Raw genomic sequence first — 24,619 nt, 5'->3', positions numbered from 1 at the left:
AACTCTATACCTGCATTTAAAGGGGGCTTAGAAGCTTTCCTTGCGTTGAAAGACATCCATGGCTACAATTACTAGGTAATGCCTAATGATGTTGATTCAGGGATTTTATCTGATTGCCATCTCGAGTCGGGAAGGAATTTTTTTTCCCTTTTGGGGCTAATTGGACCATGCCTTGTAAAGGTTTTTCGCCTTCCTCTGGATCAACAGGGATATGTGAGGGAGCAGGCTGGTGTTGTATTCTGTTCTCTGGTTGAACTCGATGCATGTATGTTTTTTTTCAACCCAAATAACTATGTAACTATGTAACCTTACATAAATGGCTTAACTTGCATTTTGTACAACATGCATTACTGGCTGAACAACCCAGCTAGTAAACTACGTTACACAAGCAATGTTCTACATTGTATAATGCAAGCTACAGTATTTGTGTAACATGCGCTAGATAGTTTGCATGTCTTCACTTAGATTTTAAATGCACTTTGTGTGCAGGTACAGTTTGATGCTGGTTAGTGTATCTGGGCCAAACTGTGTGGTTCACTATTCTAATGCAATCTGCATCTTCATAGTATTACTAAGTGACCTTCACAAAGTCCTTTACCCTCCCCTCAAATGTAAAATTAGAACCTGATGGAGCAACACTGCTATAACTACATGTATACTTAATGTGTTGACTGAGCTGAGAGTTTAAAGCAAACCCATGGGGAAAATGTGCTTTATATGTTGAAAGCATTCACAGATATTATGGGTGATCATAAGGATCTGCCTGCTACAGTATCTGTTTTCTTATTTGTGGTCTGCAAATTTTGTAATAAATGTTTTCAGTCTTTCACTGGGGACCGGCAGCACAGGGAAGTCTGTGTCCTACTTTAGCCTTCATCAGTGTCCTACTTTAGCCTTCATCAATGTATGCGAGAATAACTGCTGGTTCCAGTGAAATGTTTGCCCTGCCTCCAACTGTCATTTTACAGCAGTGATTTGCAAATAAAACATGAAATATGACTGACCGCTATGAGCAACATGCACATATGCATCTTCACAGGGGGTACTGGGCTGTAGTTCTATCTCTCTCACAGAACAAGATGTACTAGGTTACTAACTGAAGACCAATGCCTACTAATCTGTTACTAACATCACACTGCTAGCACATGAGTAGAGATGGAAATTGTTTGTCAAAGAGAGCAGCTCAGTGAGGCAGTAATTAACGTGATTTCAGAGAAATAGAACCCAGTAATGAAGCAATCATAAAGATATTAACAAGTATAATAATGTTTTTTTACAGGTTTGCGTCACGTCAATGGATTTATTCATCTTAAATGGAACCTGAAACAAGAAGTATATGGAGGCTACCATATTTATTTCCTTTTGAACAATACCAGTTGCCTGGAAGCCCTACTGATTTATTTGGATGCAGTAGTGTCTGAATCACACCAGAAAAGAGAATACAGATAATCTTGCCAGATCTGACAATTATGTCAGACACACCTGTTCTGCTGCATGCTTGTTCAGGGTCTATGGAAAAAAATATTAGAGGCTGAGGATCAGCAGGATAGCCAGGCAACCGGTATTGCTTAAAAATAAATAAATATGGCAGCCTCTATGTATCTATTCTTCAGGTTCCCTTTAAACCTGAATGGACTAGTGTGATGTTTAATGTATTTACACAAACTCGATGTATATGCCCAGTTTGTGCCTCTGTGCGGCAAATAGGATGTACAGGTGCGTCCTGTCATTTTGCAGCGGGGGGCACGCACATGTGCGCATGCCCATCACTTGTACCCGATGGCCACGATAGAGGGGGAATTGGTAAAAGGAATGAATCCCGAGACATGTTCATTCATTAAAGTGAAAGTAACACTGGTAGTTAAAAAAAAAAAGAACACTTCCTGGTAACTTCCAGGAGAATATTTAGTGGCCAAAAAGTGTAACTAAAGTAAAAAAACGAATTATTATTAAAACCTTATTAACATCCTCCCATACTTACAAAACAAACATTTTTAAAAAAAAAGTGACAATAAATAAAAAGAAGAAAAAAAAAAGCGTTACCATAGGGTCTGAACTTTTTAAATATACAGTATATGTAAAGAGGGTATATTACTGTTATTTTTCGCAAAATATGAACGTGTAATTAAGTTATTGATGAGTACAAAAAAAACAAATAAAAAACACGTCCGAAAAAATACACCTTTATTTCCAATTGATATACTGTCACCATACAGTGTACTAGGGACATCATTTAAATGTTGTAATAACCGGGACAAATGTGCAAATAAAATGTGTGGGTTTTATTTACAACAACATTGTTTATTTCAAAACTATAGGGGGTGGAATTGGAGAAATAGTGTATTTTTTTTCTGTTTTTCCCTAAAAAATGCATAGAAAATAAAGTAATGACTGAAAACAAGCATTGCCCACAAAAAGCAAAAAACAAAAATGTGTGTTGATAAAAAAAAACCATATAGATCCTTTAGGTGTGATAAGCAGTAATAAAGATGTGAATGCCAAATGAATGGGAGGAGAGCTGACAGGGGAAAATGGCTCTTGGTGGAAAGGGTAAAATAGACTGTGACGTGAAGTAGTTAATAGAATCACAAAAAGTAGAGATGAGGAGCAAGCAGAGGGCACATTCAAGTTGTTAATTCAAGTTTATTCGTACAAAAATGGCATTAAAACACTCATAAGGATAAGGGAGATCACCAGTGCAGAGAGGTAGACAGCCGTTTCATCTTTCATGCACGTCAGGACAAATAACCCATCTCTGCACTGACCATTTTTATACCATATAGCAAGCTATTACCTGTCAGGTGTGGTGGGAGAAACTCCTTTTGGGTACATGATGTAACAGCATGTATTAGCTGTACACGAGGGACATCAAACTCTCGGAAGACGTCATTTCCGCTTCCACTCAGGTCACAACAGCATACCTTCCATTCAGATGTCCGTAAATGTTGCGGACATCCGTAAACACACCGGAAATCTGCACAAGGGCGGACATGACTCAAAAGTCCTTAGGGTGGCCATACATGGTACAATTTTTTTCGATTAGATAATTTAGTTTGATTATTCCGTCAGATCGAATATAAAGATTTTTCCAGCATGTCCGATCTGATTTTTCTCGAAAAAACGGGATAATCGTTCGTATTTCTTGATCGAAAAAAAAAATATTTTCAACTTTCATTCGATTTGATCATTTAGATTGAATAAACTGGATAATCGAACATTTTTATTGTACCATGTATGGCCACCATAACAGAATGAGGAAAACGCAAAAAAGCTAAAGTTACTGAAAAAAAAAAGTCCAAATACACACCCTAATTAATTTGTAAAAGGCAAAACAGCTGTCAACCTCTCTGCACTGGTGACCTCCCTCATCCCATATACTTTTTTTATGCCATGTTTGTACGGGAAAAAGTTGATTAGCAACTTGTGGCTTGGTTCACAGTGGGACGTTGCGGAACTGCGTTATAAAGTCTTATAATGCAGCTTACTGCACTGCAATGGGATGTTCACATTGCGATGTTAGTGTCGCATTGTAATGTGTAGCATTATGGTAGCGCCCTGCTGCAGTGCGTTACCACAAAACGCACACGTTACCAGGTACAAGACAGCATACTTTTTATTGCCTGTATGCGTCACTGTACTTATTGTATGCGACGGTAATGCAGCATTAATGTACGTTACCACCTTTATTTGTTTTGCGTTGTAATTCTGCATTGTGACTTTAACGTGGCATCACAACGCAACGTCCCACAGTGAATCTAGCCAGCATGCGCCGCTTTGTCTCATTGTGAAGTTTAATAGCATTTGCTTTGATTACTTGCGGACAGGTGAACTGTAATGTACTAGCTACACTCTGCAACCAGGGAACACTGTACAAGCAGCTCTTATCTCAGCATTGTAAATGTTGCTGACAGCCAGAGGTGGCCTCCTTCCAAGTCTATGCATGTCATGAATGGAGGTCTGCTCTAGGTGTCGGGTCAAACTGGGGTCTAGACATTGGCACAAGAACCCATGAGATGCAGATTTAATAATCCTACTGTGGAATTCAACAGACGTTAAAGTATTTATCGCTTAATTTCACAACAGCGCAATAAATCTAAACACGAGAGTGTTGTCATGCCTATCTCTGCAAACACTCAGTCAAGTGGTTATCCCATCTTATAACCAGGGCTTTCTAATTTGCAAAAAGAAAAAGCCTTTTCAGATAGCTAAAAACTTGCTGAGCCTGAATGTGTGAAAATGTGAACTCCGGGAAACACAGGGGAAACAAGTCCACTTAATCACATCATGCTGTCAGTCCAAAATTCAATGACAACTATTTCTTTCAGCACACTGCAACTGGAAAAGTACCAAAAAGTATGTGAACAAGTATTGTCAAAATTATTGAGGGTTTTCTTGCTTGCTGGTGGCTTAAAAGATATTTTATTGATAAGGTGAGAAAAAAAAAATCACCTAGGAGAAAATGTAGAAGATAAAGTGAATTGAATAAGTGCCATAAGGTCCATACCCAGGACGCATTTTTCTTTTTTTTTTTTTGCTGCAATTTTTTGTGTAACACCGTTTAACAAAAATTCATTAAAAGAGGTTTAGCATGTGCAGCGATTGTGACGTCCTGTTGGATCAATGAACAATGATCCTTCGGATCCCCACATTTACCCGCATCATCGTGAATATATTTCGGGGAATGTCGTTGGTCGCCGCTAATCCCTGATCCAGCTTCAAATGGGTACTTAGCTTTAGGGGCAGAGCGTCTTTCAAGTCACTAGCCGCATCCCGCATCGCCAGTCCAAACAGCAGTGTCACCAACCACATAGCCTCACATTATGTCCGATCTCTACACAGCCATTTCAGATCATGTGATCACATTTTCAAGGTAGCATTGACACACTTTCATTACTAACCTATAGAATGGTCTATTTAGATCTTAGCTTGGAGATAGGCTTTAAAGCCCAACTAAACCCCTGCCAGGATTTAACCCCATGCAGTAGGGTTACTAAAGAAGGTTTTATCTTCAAAGTCATGTGCATTACAATATAAAATGCGTTTCATGAATAGTTTTCAGCAGTAGAAGCATAACTAACCACTTAACGACCAGCCAACGCCGATAGGCGGCGGCTGGTCGCAGTGGTGTTTCCATGGAAACGGCCGCTCGAACATTTCCTGTCAGTTCGTGGAGGGAGTCTCCGTGAACAGCCTGCGAGCCTCCGATCGCGGCTCGCAGGCGAAATGTAAACACCCAGGGAAGAAATCCCCGGTGTTTACATCGTACGGCGCTGCTGTCACAGCAGCGCCGTAAAGGAGATCGGCGATCCCCGGCCTCTGATTGGCCGGGGATCGCCGGCATCTGATAGGCTGAAGCCTATCTGAGGCAGTACAGGACGGATCGCTGTCCTGTACCGCCTATCTTGGGAAGGAGAGGGAGGGGGGGGGGGAATAGCGCTGTGGAGGGGGACTTTGAGGAGCCCCCCCGCTACACACAGATAGCCGGTGCCCTGCCTGCCACGCGATCTGTGCTGGGGGCTGAAAAGCCCACCCAGCACAGATCATTGAACATTCCTGCGGTCCTTCAGTGGTTAAGGAAAGCGATCCACTACTCTGACCGCCACTTCCATCCAGCTTGGTCTCTAATTCACTTCTATTAGGAAGTGTGTGCACCCTAATAAATATTAATACCAATATTAACCTTTAGCAATCCAACATTTGCACACACAGTAGCCTGTAACAAAGACAGTGATAAACTAACCAAAGTTTTTGAGTAGTCAGTTCACCTCTTTTGTGTAAAGTCAGTTTCCTCCATCTACTGGTCACTACACTACCCAACTGCAGCAAAGCAGTCAACTGGCTTTACAAAGAATACTGTTTTTGTAAACTAATAACCTACATTTTAGCATTGTCTTTTATCACAGTCTGCATTACAGGGAGCTATGTGCATGAATTTGGAGTGCCAATGTTTAAAAAATAACTCGAGGGTCTGATTTTTCTCCCTCGCCTGCTGCCCCCACTTTGGTGGAATGGTTTAATGAGGTTGGGCACATGCAGCGTATGAAGGGATTGATTGCCTTAACACGTGGGATAGGAGAAACACAGGAGCTGATTTGGGAAAAATGGAAAGTGTTTATTGATACTGATGAATATAAAAAAGTAATTTGAATTAGAATTTTCTGGCCTTGATCAGGGGGGTTTGCCTTGAGGAACACTGGGCGCGGGGACACTGGGCGAGACCTTGATCTGGCTGGGAGGGGGGGGGGGGGAGGGTGTTGGGCCTGCCCAATGCGGTTTTGGTAGGGATGAGTCTGAGTGAGAAGTGTGAATGATATCCTGATTGAGTGGAGTTACTTTTGTTTTTTGTTTCTTAATAGTCTGGACTTTCCTTTTTGTAGGGGCAGAGGACGCCCTTTGAAGGCTAGTGTATGAAATATTAATTTCAAATATACCCCTTGAAGAGAGATTAATGCATATTAAGATTGCTTGCTGTAGCTCTATTTTCGTGAGGTTCACTTACCTGGTGTAGTGGGGCTACAATAGTTACTAGACTGACATTGTTACATTGTTAGATGATATATGAGTCGAATCTTAGCTTAATAGATTGTAATAATACTTGACTATTTAGTAAATGTAACTTAAATGGTTGTAATCCCATATCTATTTTTCTGATTGTAACAAAATATTGGTATGTACATGTATGGTATTTTGATATATTTGTTAAAAAGTTTTTGATAAATAGAGAATCTATTAAAAAAAAAAAAAAGAACCCGAGGTGTCAGACCTATGGAAGCTACCATATTTACTTCCTTTTAAACAATACCAGTTGCCTGGCAGTCCTGCTGATCTTCATGGACAGGAGGATCTAAATCGCACACCTGAAACAAGCATGCAGCTAATCTTGTCAGATTTGTTATAGACATCAGATTTGAATATGCTTGTTCAGGGTCTATGGCTCAAAGTATTAGAGGCGGAGGATCAGCATGGCAGCCAGGCAATTTTCATTATTTAAAAGGAAATAAACATGTCAGCCTCCATATCCCTCTGACTTCAGTTTCACTTTTATAGGGTTGATACTGGTATGTAGGCCTACCTCACCTCAACGCTGCCCTAACTCTCTCTGCCGAGAACCTCTCAATGCAGCCCCCCTCCTTTCGTGTCACCACCCCTCCCTCTAGACTGTAAGCCTTTGGCAGGACCCTCTCCCCTTGTGTATCATACTTGATTGTACACAGAATATGTGAATTTGTATTATTAGCACTACCACTCCAGTGTATGATCTGGCATTGTATTATACCACCTGTATTGTTTTGTGTATCTTATTGCTTATTACCTGTATTGTTGTATCTATATTCTATTACCTGTATTGTGCTGTCAGTCACCGCTGTTATCATTGTCTGTAATCCTATGTATTGTACAGTGCTGCATAATATGTTGGCGCTATATAAATCCAATAAATAAGAATTATAATAATTGACTTAGCTACACCTATCCTTCTCTATATAAGGTACCAGCAAAATGAACAAAGTTAGTGTGGCTAATATGGAAGATAAGTGGTAGTTAGGTTGTTAGTGGTAAGATCTATGCTTGATAAAAAAAAGGGGTGCTCCCCTGGGAAACGCGTCACAAATATTTTAAACACAGCCTTGCATATCATCACAGCTATCCCTGCTTTGCTCTGCAGGCTGTCTTACCTCGCACCGTCAGGGATCCTAGCTCATACCAGCTAGGATGATGTGATGCACTTTGAACAGCCCTGAGAGCAGGTGCCCTGCCTGGATTCCAGAAGCAAAAGCAATGCTAAACTCACCCAGCAGCAACTGCAATTAATCTGGTCTGCAGAACACAGCCAGTAACCTAATTAAAAGACACAGTATGTGTCCGGATCTGCAGTACTGATGTATGCATGGGCTGAACCAAATTCACTATTTCCCCTATGCTAGAAGGAGACTTTCAGTTTCACATTGTAATGTGGTAGCAGGGGCAGAACAGGCAGCTAGTTTCCCACACTGGTCACACTGATGGTAGGACAAGGACCTGGAGACTAGCAGCCCACGCTGCCCATACTACCAAATTACAAATCTTAAGTTCTCCTTCTACCTTAGGGGAAATAGTAAATCTGGTTCAGCCTGTACATACATTGGATACCAGAAGACCTGGGTTCAAATCTCGGCTCTTCCTGTTCAGTAAGCCTGCACCCATTCAGTGAGGAGACCTTGGGCAAGACTCCTTAACACTTCAACTGCCTATAGAGCACTGCAGCTCAGGCGCTTTGAGACTGCCAGTAGAAAAGCGCAATATAAATGTTCTGTGTTTTGTCTAGTCTGCACTACTTAACTGTAAGTATTGGAAACTGTATGAGTTGTATACCTGTGCAAGTATGTTATGTATTCCTTTCATTGTACAAAGCAAGATGATGAATGATGATGAAATAAAAATCAATAACAATAATATTGAAAAATGGGACGTGTGTGGCGTGTCTGAAAATCTCTGCATAAGGCACCGCAGGGAGATAATTCACAGTGTCAAGCAAATAGAGCGACTGATACTATTACTGTTAGCCTAGTTGTAACTCTTGAATTGGCAAGAAGTTTAAAAAATTGAATGGTGTGTGTGTCCACTGCCAAGCGGATTGTTCAAATCCAGTCTTATCAGCTGAACGACCAACCATACACACGCCCGATTTGACATCCAAACGACCGGTCGTTAAGAAAAATCCGTCGTGTGTATGTACCCTAAAGGTGGACACACACACCATTCAATTTTTGAAACTTCTTGCCAATTCAAGCGTTACAACCAATTTTTCAGATTAATTGTAACATTTTAAAAAACCTGACCAATGGAAAAAAAATGATTGAAAACAGAAAAATTGCTTGAGTCCACACATTAAGAAAATTACAATCTACCCCACATAATTCAATTTTCATAAAAATTATTCCAAAAAAGCAACCACTCTCGATCAACTTATATCGGAAAAAAATGGAAATACAATCAAACTTTTTATCGAATCGCTGTAAAATTGGATCATTTTATTGTATCACGTGTGGCCACCTTTAAAGAAAATGAAGACATTGGTTTGTTTCACCACTCACGTCCAGAGTTAGGGTTTTATGCTCTATGCAACCTATACCACACGTTGTCCAATTCCCTGACAGAGAAAACTCCGGTGTCAGTGTTGTACAAGGTTTTTATTTTATTTTTTCAGTTCAATTTTATTAAAATAATCTATCCATTTCAGTTGACAGCCAGGTATCAATTTCCAAAACTGAAACTGTGTTTTTACATATTTGAAGGCATAAAATCTATGCCATTTTTGGAGCACAGGCTTTTCATAAATTCCTATCTTCTTGCATGAACTATTAACTTTCAAATTAGGAATTCTTTTCAGTAGTTTTTAGGCACCCTTTTACACTAGCCTTGCAAGTGTGCATTGCGTTACCCTGTTTTACCACAGGGTAATGCAACAACAATGCAAGGCAGTGGGGCCTATGACACTATAAGCATTGCGTCGCGTTGCACCGGAAGTGCCCAATTGGCCACAAAGTCAACAGTGCGTTACTGTCCGACTTCCACGTAGTAAGTAAAAGTATTCAGCGCCAATGGGCGGCACATACATTTTAAATAGGTTAATGGTGGTGGTGTGCTGCGCATGCGCGTAACAAAGTGATTACAGTGGGGAAATATGGGAATTCCAGTGACGTACTTCCTGTCCGACAGATTCAACAAAAAGACAGATCTCTCTCTGATCAAATCTGATCAGAGAGAAAATTGTTGGCCGTCCATACACCACTGGGTCAATTTCCGATTGTTTTTAGCATGAAATCTTTTGGGAATCAGCTTTGACACGCCGTCCCCAGCTGCATCCCCCCCAAATGTTGTATGTGCCTCACGGGGCTTGTGTTACTTTACCTGTTGCGCTGTCCCCCTAGTGTCCACTGTACTTCCGCTTTGGCACCCCACGTGGCTGCCGGCCTTATGAGCAGGTAGTGTGTGTGTGACATCAGCCACGTCTTTCACCTGTTATATGCCGGTAGTAACGTGGGACCCGGATCAAGAAATACAGTGGCTGTCACTCATGACAGGTAAAGTATTGTAGCGCACGGCAACTGGGGGGTCACATAAAACATTTGGGTGTAAGAGCTCGCCGCTCATGGCGGCAGAACGCAGAGATCCACGCTGAGGCGCAAGCCTCTAGGTCTCATCTAAGCTCTGATGTCAGTGGAGCACATGGCGCTCAGGCTGGGCTTGTTGCTGAGACTGCGCTCTCAACTGCTGATCTTGTGCAGACTTTGTATCTTGACCAAGCTTATTTTCAGATTGATCTCCTGTTGCTGACTCCTGTTTGTTCCTGACCATGTTCTCTGTTGGATTACCCTTTACAGACTCTGCCTTTTTCCTGGATTTCCCTGATTTCTGTCTGGATCGACCCCTGCTTGTTTGGACTATTCTTATGAACTCTGCCTAGACTGACTCGGATTGTACTGACCACACCTCTGGAAAGTGTGTATCTACCACCAGCCTGTCATTCCCTGGCTATTATCTGGACTGCCTCCAAACACCAGGCCTCAGGTGACTATATCTGCTGATTACTCTTTGTTTGGTGAATACTATCTGTCAATTTGTTTGCTACATCTGCCTGCAAGGTATTGTAGACTCATATTAGGTAGGAGTTTTTTTGAGCAGGTGTTACGGGCTGGACTATAGGTCAGTCACATGAGCATACAGCCTGACCTATAGTCATTGAACAGGCAAGCCTGACATTGGGAGGGACAGCAGCCAGGGGGTCTGTCACTTTGGTTGTTCCCAACTATCACACGCCATTACAACCACGCACCTGATTGACCAAGTCAGCCCAGGATTTCCCAACATCTCCGAACGATACATTCAACCAATTTCGGCCTGAAATCGGTTGAATCGTTTATTGGGCATGCTTCTGGTGACACCAATTTTCATCCCATTTGAGAATAATTATCGAATCAGATGGTCGATTGGACGCCAAGTCATTAGATGTAGGGCCACTTTAAGGCCTGGATAAGATAATGACTGATCAAAAGTGCCTAATTATTAGTCACAAAGTCTGGGAACTTTTCTCTTTGAGGGCTGGTTCACACTTGGCAATTTTTCAGTGGATACGTTCACAATGCAGCGTTTCCGATTTCAATCGCAAACGCGCTGCATGCAGCATTTCAGGGGCGATTGTGCTGTGATTTTCATTCTATTGAACAGGAATCACAAGTGAAAATCGCGCTGAATCGTAAGATTTTGCCTGCAAATCGTGATCGCGGGCAAGTGCGGATCCAAGCGCAAAGTGTGAGCTAGCCCTAAATGTTGTACCTAGAATACATAAGACAATACGCGGCTAACCGTTGAGGAAATAGACCATTCTATTGTGGTCAGGTAAAACAAAGCAGTGTACACACATGTACAATGGCTTTCTGCCCAATCTTTTATACCAAGCAAATTCCCATGGTTTGTGGCCTTCGTCGGATTACATTCATCATTTGTCTGCATATGCACACGGGGGGACATGTGCACAACTTACTAATATTTATCAGTCTGCAGACTTTCTTCTGACCACCAGAAAATCCCATTAGTTTGTTCAGATCAGAAGTCAATATTTTCTTATGTAATCCCTAGAAATGTATTTACAGCAACACTAAAGCAGCACTTGCTCACAACACATTACCAGCTAAAGGAACAAGTATCACAAAAACGGACAAATTTATCTGATATACCTAAGGTTTCTGATTAATTTCATTTTCAGTACTACATAAAATTAATAACTATACCAGTTAAACATAAGCAAGCTAAACTATAAACTTGTTTTAAAAAAATGTAACAAATACAAAAGGTACACTTAAAATTCACCTTTCTATATCATACGTTTTTTTTTCTTTTAAACACATCAGGTTTATGCACATATGAAAACAGAAATACGACATTGCACAAACCATGCACAGATGAAATATCCAGAACAATACACAAGAATCCTATATAATAAAATCCAAGTGTCTCTGCGTCCGTGTGTGTCCCTGTGTGTGTCCCTGCTCATAACGAAATGCGCATGTGCGCAGAGACACTGAGGGGGAGTGACGTGCAGCTTCAAGGGGTGGTCGGGGCCAACGGGCGGACGTGTGCGCAGTGACATGCGGTGACAGACCTAGAGCCCGTTTAAAAGGGCTTAAGTCAGCTAGTAATATATAACAGAGCGTAATAGTATAATCTTGATGCGTTGCAGTTTAAGATGCAAATTAACAACACATAAACACAAAATAAAAAGAGAAAAAAAGAACATATCCCTAATCAGTGATTCCGTTTTCAGTAAACTGTAAAGTAAAGATCTTCTTATAAAGAATATAGACTATAAACTAAATAGATTGTATGCAGAATATACATGTCCTAAAGAGAAATAGGGCACCAACATGTGCTGCTCACAAAAGAATATTAGCCATATAATAATAGCGCCGGCTTCAAATAATAAACATTAACCTTTTTTTACTCCCTTGCACCCCTTTGACACATCTGTCACTCTCCAACCTTTGATATCTTTAAACGCTCCCTCAAAAGGCACTTTCTTCAACAAGCATACGCTCTACCTTAGGCCACTGCCCCTTTGAACTAAGGCGAAGTTGCACTCCAACTAGATATCCTAAAAACACACTGCCTCTAGGTATGTTTTTGTATACTACCCCACCTCAGGTGTCAAAGCAGAAGATGTGGAAGTGATGCTGGTGAACAACTGCACCAAGGGAGAAGAGAGTTATGGCGTTGCTGCAGGTTCCTATGTGTGCATGTGTGTGTAGTGATGTGTATGTAGGTGTGTGTGTGTGTAGGTGTGTGTGTAGGTGTATGTGTGTGTGACCTTTGAAATGTGTGTGGAGGGTAGCATAATATAATATGGAGGTGTAGGAAGAGGAAGTAGTTGGGGAGAACCTAATAAAATGTGTGACAAGGTGAGCAAAGCGCAATGAAATATAGAGGCGAGGAATAGAGGGAGGAGTTAACCAAAATTTAGTTTTGCCAGTAGTGAAGCTACTTGCTCTGCAGTGTCTGGGTGATCTCTTTAGGATCTTCTTTTAGCTGGAAGGCAGGCTCAGTTTAATTGGCAGACCGAAGCCCCCCCCCCCCCCCCCCCCCCCCCCACACACACACACACACACACACAGCCAACAAGTGGGTCTGTAGTTTCACTACTGTTCTCGGTATGTTGCCTGTGCACTGCATTTTATTGTCTTTTAGTGAATATTGAGTGTGTATTGTGGAAAATGCTGGCTTGTTATTTGTGGGGATACTGCCTCATTACGTGTGTTTTTGTTCTTTTTGCTCCACCATGTGCTTGTCCCTGGCGGACCCAAGTGGAGATAGCAATGCAGAACGTGACAAGACAGAAGGTGATAGATGGAGAAGAGGACAAACTGATACAGGAAAATGCCTAGTAAAACGCTGTCCATTCCCATTGTACAGACAAATTGAAAGTTTTATGTAAGTGAAAAATGTGATTGAATTACCCTTTTTTTTTTTACTAAATACGTTAATTAGGAATGGTGAAAAATTCTAATAACCTTTTCAGAAAATTGAATGGTGTAGGATACACTGTCAATTGCTGGATTTATAGATCAATATTAAGGCTGAGTATGTGAAAATTGTTTCCATTCCAGTCATATGGTATTCAATTTATAGCTTCCTAAACACTGCCCATACCCATTCCCTCTCACTAATTCAAATGCGTGACCCTGACTTTCTACAATTTTTTTTTATGTAGGTAGAAAAAAACAAAGTCTTGTAAAAGTAATACCTTTTAATGGCTAACTGATAAAGTTAAATAATACAAGCTTTCTGGGATCTAGCCCCCTTCTTCAGGCATATTTCCAGATGTTAGCTGTAGTAAAACACTGATGCAGGGAAATAGCAAACATGAAGATGGCAGTTGTGCTGGTTGCTGTTTAGCAGTTAGATGTCAGGTGATCAGCAGGCTGGAGCCAGTGAGCTTATGCAAGCAAACATGAAATCTAGCAGGTTTCTGAAGATAGTGAAGCCAAGTCAATCATGTTACATAAGGAGTCATGAATCCCATTCCACAATTTAACCCTTCTGTTAATGTCTTGAACATTTTCATAAATTTGTACTCAGAAATCTTTCTTGCTTGTTCCTTTTTGAAGTTACCCTTAGGGCTCGTTCTCAACTGAGCGGGAATAGCGCAATTCCCGCTCATGGCAAACCGCTAGCGGTTTTGCAAAAACCGCTACACAATGTAGCAAGTGGCAGTGTTCTCACTGGCGCGGTTGCGGTTAGCGATAACCGCAACCGCACTCCATGCAGCAGTTTGGCGGCGACGAGCATTCCGCAATTAGCGATCGTGATCGCTCCAAAACCGCCGCAGTGTCCAGTGGTTTTTCCGCGTTAATCGCGGGAAAATCACTCGTTTTGCGATTATAAGTGTGAACGGGCCCTTAAGAATAAGTACTTTTAGATCTTGCATGCTGTGTCCTGGTCCATGCAAGATCTAAAAGTACTTATTCTTAAGGGTAACTTCAAAAATGAACAAGCAAGAAAGATTTCTGAGTACAAATTTATGAAAATGTTCAAGGCATTAACATTAGGGTTAAATTGTAGAATGGGATTCATGACTCCTTATGTAACATGATTGACTTGGCTTCACTATCAGCAAAAACCTGCTAGATTTCATGTTTGCTTGCATAAGCTCACTGGCTCCAGCCTGCTGATCACCTGACATCTAACTGCTAAACAGCAACCAGCACAACTGCCATCTTCATGTTTGCCATTTCCCTGCATCAGTGTTTTACTACAGCTAACATCTGGAAATATGCCTGAAGAAGGGGACTAGATCCCAGAAAGCTTGCATTATTTAACTTTATCAGTTAGCCATTAAAAGGTATTACTTTTACAAGACTTTGTTTTTTTCTACCTACATATATTGTTTGGTTAACACGGTACAGAAACATTTTTACTACTATATACACATTTATTTGAAATGGTCAAAAATCTAGGCCGAAATACTCAATTCAGATGCCCTCTAAGGAATCGGGAGGTATGGCTCCCCAACCCACGGCTCTATTATGCTGCAGCAATTCTTATTTGGGTAACTGACTGGCATAGACACTCTGAGCACAAGAGATGGGTGGGTGTGGAAGATGAAATAGTTGATGGCCATCTTAAACTGGCCCTGTGGCCAGCCCCTTCCTTTAAGATTTTAGATCCAGCCGCGGCTTTGAACCCCACACTATTTAAAGCGGACCCAAACCAAACATTTTTTTAATTGAAAATATTTAGTTGCACCACTCTGACATATACAAAGATAAATAATCACTCCTTCAAGCCTATGAGCATTTCAGTGCATGCTTTTCACCCTTCGCTTTTCATAACTAGGGTTATACTGGGGGCAGCCATTACTTCTGAGCTTAGTAGGAGGTTTTAGATCATGAGTGCGTTTGTCATCAGCTATCCTCCCTCACAGGGGCATAATCTATGTGAAATCTCACACAAGCTGAGATCCCCTCCCCTGTGACATCATCAGTAGCAGCCTGTGTTTTGTTTTTGTTTTTTTATCTCCTCCAGAAGTTTGCCGGAAAAATCCCGGCAATATGAAAGGAAGGGAGGGGTTCCTCCAATAAATGTAAAATATTTTATATTTGTCATCACGCAGCAGAAAAAAGGCTGCTATTTATCATTATAATTTAGAAAATATATTTTATTTCTGAAATCTTGTATTTTTGATTTGGGTCCACTTTAAACCCTGGCAAAATATACAAGTAAGTCTCTTCTTTCTCTCTGGCCTACTCCGCTCCTTCCCATCCTTGATAACCCGTCCTTCCCTTTGGGACTCTACCGCAGGACTTATCCTTCCTCGCGTGTTAATCCCCCTCTGCAAGCACATCTCTTGTTATCTGATGGGAACTGGGTTCAGCTCCCAGCTCTACAGCAGACGCTACATTCTCTGATGCCTGGAGTGCAAACACTTTATTCGATCACAGGGAAGAGAAGATTTTAATAGTCCCCTCACTACATTTGAACAAACTTGTCTTGGGGAAGGTTTGATCTATCTCTCTGATGTACTCTCTCCTAAATTACTCGGATTCTCACTCGGCAACTTACAGGGCCAAATGGGAGGAGGACCTTGGGTTTACCTTTAGTGACAAACAATGGCACAAAATGTGTTGGAGGTGTGGGCTTGAGATGGGGACTCTGTTCCATAGCTTTTGGTCTTGCTCCGAGCTCACTCAATAGTGGGTGGACGTGAGGTACTTGATGCATGTGTTATCAGACTTCCTTCCTCCTGATTCTCCAGCATTTTTTTCTGCTGCACCAGAATACCGGGTCCATCAGAAAATATTAGAAAACCCTTACAAGGCACCTGGTCAATGTAGCCAAGGCGCCCATTGCTAGGAGATGGAAGTCCACAGACCACCCCCACGGTGCAGGAATAGCTCCGTGAAGTGGATTGGGTTAAAAAAAAATGGAAGATCTGACTAGTACCATTCATGGAAAACATGAACAATTCTGGAAGACCTGGTTTAGCTGGTTTGAGTTCAAAGAGTAATCAGGCTATCTGTGCCTCATTTCTGCTTAGTTGATACGAGTACACAAGCTGATGAGTTGCCAAATCCAGCATTTATCACCCCATAAGGTGTTTTGGGATTTTGTTTGTCCCTGGGGTTGGTCCCCAGGTTTGTCTCAGGTTCCTGCTCTTGCTCTTTTTTTTTGCTTCTTTTTCTTTTCTCTTCTTCTTCCTTCTCTTTTCTGTTGCCATCTCTTTTTACTTACTTTACTGTTTTCTTTTTGTGCTTAGACTGGCTAGAGTTGCATTATGTGGGTCTCACATGACTGGTTTAGTTGCCCTCTGAGTGTACTTACTTTGGTATGGCTTATCTTGGTGTATGTTCCCTAATGGGCCCAAGTATGCCTTTTACTTGCACTTGCTTAACTCAGAGATGCAATGCCTTCCCTATTAAACTCCTTGTGGGATATCGTTCATGGAATAACTAACTATTTTGATGCTTATATGTCCTGTGGTTTTGGGCTACCCGAATGATATTTTTGCTTGTTAAATTTTAGGCTGCGCTGGTGTGCAGCCCGTATATGAAAGTTACGTTATCTGTATATGAATTTGAAGCTATGCCATGTTCTTTATACATTGATTATTTTCCTTGTTTATTTTATGTCTTTTATTTGTTTAGTTCCTATATGGGCAGGCAACCTGTGATCTGGCAGTCTCATCCTGTGGAGTGTACCGGTATTTCATCATTTTTTATTGATTATGTCTTTCATATTGTATGTCTTCTCCTTCTTTGAAAATAAAAGAATCTTTAAAACAAATGTATAGCTTCATTTTAAGAAAGGGTTTTATCTGCCAATTGAATTCAGTCCCCATAGGAGGGTATATACGATTGAATCCAGTACTTATGATAGAGTTTACGAGCCAGATTAAACCTTTTAGTACCAGCTAGCTCAGGCCCCTTAAGGACCAGAGCCATTTTTTTTTTTTACAAACATATCACTAACTTCCTCAAAGAGGCGCACAGTCTAATCACTACCATAGGTTAAAGGCATTAAGATCCAAAGATGTTCCAGGGACATAAAGTTAGAAGAAATCCACCAGTGGAGACATAGAAAGTATAAGAAACCCAAAATAGTTTTAAATACTTTCCTCACAGAAGTGGAAAACAGGAACTTGCCATCAAAGTGATTACTTTCCAGAAAAGCCTCAAGTTTAAAAACTGATATGCAAGTAGAAGGTCCCTCAATGCACTCACCTTAGAATTAATTAAGAAACATTCACATCCTGGAAAACATCAACCATTTTTGGGGGAAAAAAATCCTTTCCCCTAATAGTTGTGCAGGTTTGAAATTACAGGCATGAAAAGCATCTTGGTGACCTAAGCCTCTAGCTCAGACAGCAGATAATCAGCTTGACAAATTACCCTGCATTATCCTGCAGTGGCTGAAAAATAGCTCTTGTGCCCTAGTGTGCACTCTGGTGTATGTTGGAGGTGTCATGTTTAGGGCCTACTCTAGCAATGAGTGCTTCTACCCTGTTTACAGTTACCAGGGCAGCCCTAGGTAAGCCTGTGTGATGCAGATTTGACAGGTACATCTGTTACATCGGGTAGATGAGTGAAAGAGAGATGTGTCCTGTCACCTTGTTCAGCACTGGATTCTTTTTACAGGATTATCTCTGTAATGTGTCATCTCTTCCCTCTTGCTAAATTAGAGCATCACAGCAATGCTTGTTCTCATTCCATCAGCTTCTACCGATCTTTAATGCAAGTAACTTCTAAACCTGGCTACAACTATAGAGGGTGCTCAGATGTACTGAAAGCCTCTAAAGATTCTCAAGGGAACATCTCCACTAGTACAGATGAAACTCAAAAAATGAGAATGTTGTCGCAAAAGTCCTTTTATTTCAGTCATTCAACTTCAAAGGTGAAACTAATACATGAAATAGACATTACATGCACAGTGAGATAATTCAAGCCTTTATTTGTTATAATGTTGATGATTATGGCTTACAGGTTATTAAAACAAAACCCCAAAATCAAAATCTCACACCAAATAAATATTGTGAAATTGTTCAATATTCTTGGCTCAAAGTGTCAGACTCGAATTAGCTAGTTAATTCAAAACACCAGCAAAGGCTTCTGATTTCATACATTAGTTTTATCTTTTAAGTTGAATTACTGAAATAAATGGACTTTTGCACGATATTCAAATTTACCTGTGTTCTGGTGTCTGGATTGTTTTGGTGACTAAGGGTTTTTTGGTTCTTGATTAAAGTTGCCATGCACAAGCTGTAAACTACTGATCCATCCTGTGTACTTTTTTTTTTTTTACAGCATAGTCTTTGGTTCTTGATTGAAGTCTTTATACTGAAGTCATGGATCCGGGTCTTCATGTTTCAATTTCTAGGCAGCAACCCATGGGAAACCTGGTCTTATATGTGCTTGCGCTTAATCAGTGCTATCAATTACTGTTTATCGTGATGATAATTAATAGTTGATGATGCCACATAAGGTATCTTAGTATACCTATTAATGTATGGATGGCTAGAATTCTTGCCAGGTGGCACGGAGTAAACATTTGGATAGAGCTTTTGCAAGACTTGAAGAAAGATTGAAAGCTCTGCAATCAAAAAGAAAACAGAAACGAGTGTCTTGTGAATGAAAACTTTAATCAAATGGTCCTTTCGTGCCCTAGCAAAATTACCAAAGCCTTTAGTCATAAAGACTGAAAAGATTGAGAACACAAAAGAAGAGGACATCTAAAATGTTGAAAAAAAATATCTTAGCATGTGTGTTTTCCCCCTCTTTTCATACATCTGCTACTGGTGAATTGGTAAGAAGTCTGGCACCAAACTTATACAATGCAGTATGTGCCTTCTTGAAAGTCCCTGTAACTCATTCAGCAGGGAAGGGACATTTACCTGCTTGCTCCTTCACTACAACAATCACGAAACATATGGGCCCTTATGCAATTAACTTTTTCACCTGAGTTTTCACCTAGGTGATATTTTCGCAACTTGTAAATAAAATGCTTTTTAAACCACCAGCAAAAAAGGACTTCAAGGTGACTGAAAAATGCCCCAGGTAAGTAACGGACAAGACTTTTTTCACTTAAAGTGTACCCGAGGAGGTGCAGGGGAGGAGGGGGGCAGATGAGACACAGAGGCATGTTTCCTGCTGCAGGACATGCCTCCTGCATGGGTGCCACCCTCACCGGTCTCTGCCCCCCACACTGCCACGCTATCACCCCCTGAAATTGTCGACATTTAATTGTTGCCAATCTTGAAGGGAAGGGAGGAGAGGTATTGCTTGCTTAAAGCTCACTTGGGGCGTTCCTGCACTGGGGGCCTTCACCAGCTGCCACTGGGATGCTCTGTCTCTCCCTGGCCCTCCCACTCCCACTCCTCCACCTCCCTGCACGTTGCTTTGTGTGAGACACACAGAGCAGCTCTTCCAGCATTGTGACATCAGGGCTCACAAAAACAAAGGTCCGCCATAAAAGGCCACAGGAGCGTCGGAGAGTGGCAGGGATTGCGGCTACCTGATCCGCCCAGCCTCCCGGATCAGGTAGAATTGCTTTTTATTTACGAATAATCACCATCTCGGGTTTACTTTAAAATGATCTTTAACAACTGAAATGTTTAGAAAAGATTTTACGTGAGCATTTCCTGTTAGGATAACCACCGACATCCAAGAGCTTAAGCTGTTTTGCATGGTGGAATGGTCTAAAATTCCTCAGAGTTTATGTGCCAGATAGATCAACAGTTACTACAAACTGCTAACTGCAGTTATTACTGCATAAAGAGGGTCACACAAAATTCCAAGAGCATGATTCACTTTTTCCAATAAATACATGGCAGAATATATTTTTTATTCTGTTTAACTTTTCTTCATCTACTTTTACAACTTATTTTAAAGACAAAATTCATATAAAAATACAGAACATTTTAAAAGGAAGGTTCACACTGCTAAAAAAAAAAAAAACTGCACTCACCTGGGGCTTCTTCCAGCTCCTGGCAGTCGATCGGTGCCCCGGGCGTCCAGCGGTGAAGAAGCCGACCTCGCCAGGTCGGCTTCCGTGCGCTCCACGGCGGGGGGTCACGTGGTGTAGAGACATCATCGGGTCTCTACTGCGCAGGCACAGAACTACTGCGCCTGCGCAGTAGAGACCCGATGACGTCACGTACACCACGTGACCCGCTCCGTGGAATGCATATGACGCCAACCCGGAAGCCGACCTGGCGAGGTCAGCTTCTTTACCGCTGGATGCCCGGAAGGAGAGGAGCTTCGCCGAGGGCACCGATCGATTGCCAGGAGCTGGAAGAAGCCTCAGGTGAGTGCAGTTTTTTTTTTAGCAGCGCGGATCTTCCCTTTAAGGGTTCACAAACTGCCAAGCACAACTGTAAGTAGGGTCAGACAGTTTACCACTGATGGGGAGTACAATAGTTTTGGACATCTGTAGGTTCTTATGAAATTACATAAACTAATACACATCAGACAAAGGACTCTTGTATGCACACTAGACAGTCATCCAAGACGAAAGTCATCTTGGGCAATGCATATCTAGAGTGTGTATGTAGTGTGATTAGGAGAGTGACCCTGAAACAATGTAAGCTTAGATAGGAAGAATCTGGTAGATAAGCAGGGAAAGTTCTTTTTCCACAATGGCCCATATGCAATTAACTTTTTCTCCTAGCTGACCAACCAACCAATCGACCATCCAATTCGATTACCATAATCAAATTGGATGAAAATTGGTGCTGCCAAGTGCATGCCCGACCGAAAAAGTTACCAATTTCGGGACAGAAATTGGCTGCACAGTCGATCGCTCATGCTGGAAAATTTCGGGCCGAAATTGGTTAGTCGGGTGCGCGGCGGTACGGCGGGCGAATTGCAAATAAGCGACGAGACGACGAAACTCCCGCCGCTATGTATAAATTTATGTAGTGTAGTGCATTTATACATTACCTTTCCAGTGTCAGCCTCCATGCGGCTTCCGTCCATCTTGCCGGGTTCCGAATACACGCCGGTGGCTCATAGCGTCTGATGTCAGACTCTATGCACCGCTAGCGTGTATGCGGCTGTTACCCGGCGAGATGGACGACACTGTACGGAAGCTGCTACAGGGCAGGTAATGTATAAATGCACACACTACATACATTTATACATTTTGGGGGCGGCGGCTCAGCCGATTCCCTGATGATTTCATGCTGAAATCGGACGGTAATCGGCCTGTAGTGTATGGGCAGCTTCGACTAGAGACAAATTTATCTCTAATCAGGTTCGATTAGAGATAAATTTGTCTCTTGGTCGAATCTGTCCATAATCGTTCTAATGTATGGCCACCTTTAGTTTTCTCCCAGGTGATATTATCAAAATTGTCAATAAAATGCATGTTAAACCACCAGCAAGCAAACAAGTAAGTAAAATAATTTTGATACTTTACCTACTTTTTGGTCCTTTTTCAGTTCCAATATGCTAAAAAGTTATTTTAAATAGAAGTTAAAAAAATTACCTGTATCTCCTAGGAGAAAACTCAGGAAAAAAAAGTAAATTGCTTATGGGCCAATAGCCTTTATTTTCAGCTATCTTATGTATTTCTTAAAGTGCACCCGAGGCGACATATGACATGAGATAAACGTGTGTTTGTACAGTGCAAAACATATTCATAACTAATTAATAATGTTTTTAATTGTATTATTTTGCTGCCTGAAAGAGTTAATTTTTAGGCATGGAAGTGACAGCTTCTGTCTTGTTTGTAGCTTGTCAGGAATATCATAAAACATCACTGATAAGCAAATTACAGCCATAAAGTTTCCCTGGCAAAATACAACTTCTGAGAGCAGAGGGAGATAAAATACATGAACTACAGTATGTTTTTCTAATTCTGTGACACTTATTAGGCGGGCACTGAACAGAGGCAACAAAAAATTCAATCTAGTTTGTAAATGTTTAAACATAAGATAAAACCATGGGATATCTAAAAAAAAAAAATATATATATATATATATATATATATATATATACATAAATACAATTGTTTATCTCATCAGTTAATATTCACCTTGGATTTACTTTAATACCAATGAAATCATTCATAATCCTGCATGTTCTAAGATATTTAATTGTATTACAGCGATTTGTTTATATTTCTACAACAAAAACTTTTTTCTCTGATATACAATCGTCCTGTAGAAGTCAGCTCAGTTTAAAACACAGCTCTGGACTTTGTTCATTGCTTACCAGAAACATCATCTGTAAGTTGTAAACATGGTTATGCAGATTTTCCTTGGAACACCCACAATTCCAAAACATACAAGTAGATTCATTATCATTTTACAAATCTGTTCTGAGGGCTGGTGCACACCAAGCGGGTTTTTCGGCGTTTTTATACGCTTGGTCAATATATCTCAATGGGGTGGTTCACACCAGAGCAGGAGGCGTTTTGCTGAAACGCATACTCCCGGGCTGCAGCATTTTTTGGATTGCGGAGGCGTTTCTGCCTCCAATGTAAAGTATAGGAAAAACGCAAACCGCTCTGAAAAACGGTAGTTCAGAGCGGTTTTGCAGGCGTTTTTGTTACAGAAGCTGTTCAGTAACAGCTTTACTGTAACAATATATGAAATCTACTACACCAAAAACGCTTCCCAGAACCGCAAAATGCTAGCTGAAACGCTACAGAAAAATCAGAAAAAGCGTTTAAAAATCTGCTAGCATTTTGCAGATCTGCTAGCGGGTTTTGGTGTGCACCAGGCCATAGAGTGCGTGGCTCTGACGCTCTATTGGGGAAAAATACATTTTTCAATGGCTCAATAGACCTTGAAAAATTACCATGTACTATGTTGGTACTATGTAAGTATAGGAAATAAATTTTAAAAAATCATTTATTTATATCAGTTTACAGCTCCAAAATGGATGCTAGCTTTTAACATGTGTGTAATGATACACTGCTTGAGCATTTATACAACTGACCTAACTAGTTGCTGGAATGTGAAAACACATCAGATCCCTAACCTTTGCGGATCTCTACTTCTTAGCTCTCTCATAATTCATAGCATCTGTTGGTCTCACTTTCCTCCCAGTAGAAAATAGTTTAAATACTCGCTAGTATATTTAGGAGAGAGGACAAGAACAGGATTTGTAGATATGAGAAGTTCTGAAAAAGCAGTTTGCACAGTCAGTAGGGATCTTGTACTAGGCAATGCAGCCAAGCAGATTCCATATCATGGAATATTTCACTGCGCCAGTCTTCTGACCAGAGTCTAAAGGCTGTTTTCCACTACAAAACACAATTGCATTTGTTCTATTTTCCACTACCACGATTCGACCATGATCCGTTGGTTGTATGGTGTGATTGCGATGCATATGCAATTTCCGATGGGAAAAGAAAAAAAATCCAGGAAAATATTTTGGCTTGCTGAATCACTTAAAAATTGAATAGCAGTACAATCCGTCTGGGCCCAAAACCATCTCCGCCATCTAAGCTAGACTTTTACGCACTGAGGGCGCATTTCCACTTGAGCGGAAACCGCCGCGAATCCGCAGAGTTTCCCCGCAGGCGGATAGTGCGGGGAAACTCTGCCTACCGCTAGCGATTCGGCTGGCTTTTCCATCCGAATCGGCGTGGGAGGCTGTGGATCCCATAGCCGTGCATGACACGGCTAATGGGATTCGTGTGCTTTCCCCACAGACCCAGAACAGCCGGCTCACGTCTCGCAGACGCGCCGCTCTTGTGGAATCGCGCCCTGACTCTTCTATGCAGCACCCCAAATGCAGGGTTTGGAATGAGAGACAGGACAACATAGGGACCAAGATTATTGGATAGATAGCAGGCAGAGAATAGCTAGATGTTCTACATACATTTTTCCCATGGAATCGGCATACAATGTACTGACAAGATGGTATCTGGTGCCTACCAGACGTGGTAAACTAAACTCAGGAGACTCTAGGTGCTTCAGAGGGTGCGGTGGTGAGGGAACTATGTTCTATATCTGGTGGCAGCTCCCGAAATTGATCAGACTGTGGAGCCTGCTACAATCCCTCTTTCACGTTAAAATACGGAAGACCCATGGATAGCACTTTTTCATGGCAAAATAGAAAGCTTGACAAAAGACAAAAGTAAA

The 24,619-nt window shown here is 41.3% G+C and overlaps 1 protein-coding gene and 1 long non-coding RNA gene across 13 annotated transcripts in view; one reads left to right on the top strand and one right to left on the bottom strand.

Annotated features, from left to right (window-relative positions):
• Positions 1–24,619, bottom strand: part of RYR3 (ryanodine receptor 3) — a 1,134,733-nt gene that overhangs the window by 724,839 nt on the left and 385,275 nt on the right. The gene's annotated exons all lie outside the window — the stretch shown is intronic.
• On the top strand, positions 14,760–19,461 carry LOC137531848 (uncharacterized). The gene is made up of 3 exons (XR_011023786.1): positions 14,760–14,872; positions 17,175–17,230; positions 18,831–19,461. It is a non-coding gene; the product is annotated as an uncharacterized lncRNA (long non-coding RNA).

Source organism: Hyperolius riggenbachi, chromosome 9, assembly GCF_040937935.1.
Source record: "Hyperolius riggenbachi isolate aHypRig1 chromosome 9, aHypRig1.pri, whole genome shotgun sequence".
Taxonomy (NCBI): domain Eukaryota; kingdom Metazoa; phylum Chordata; class Amphibia; order Anura; family Hyperoliidae; genus Hyperolius; species Hyperolius riggenbachi.
The sequence above is the reverse complement of the archived record's forward strand: the minus strand, read 5'-3'. Positions and strand labels throughout refer to the sequence as shown.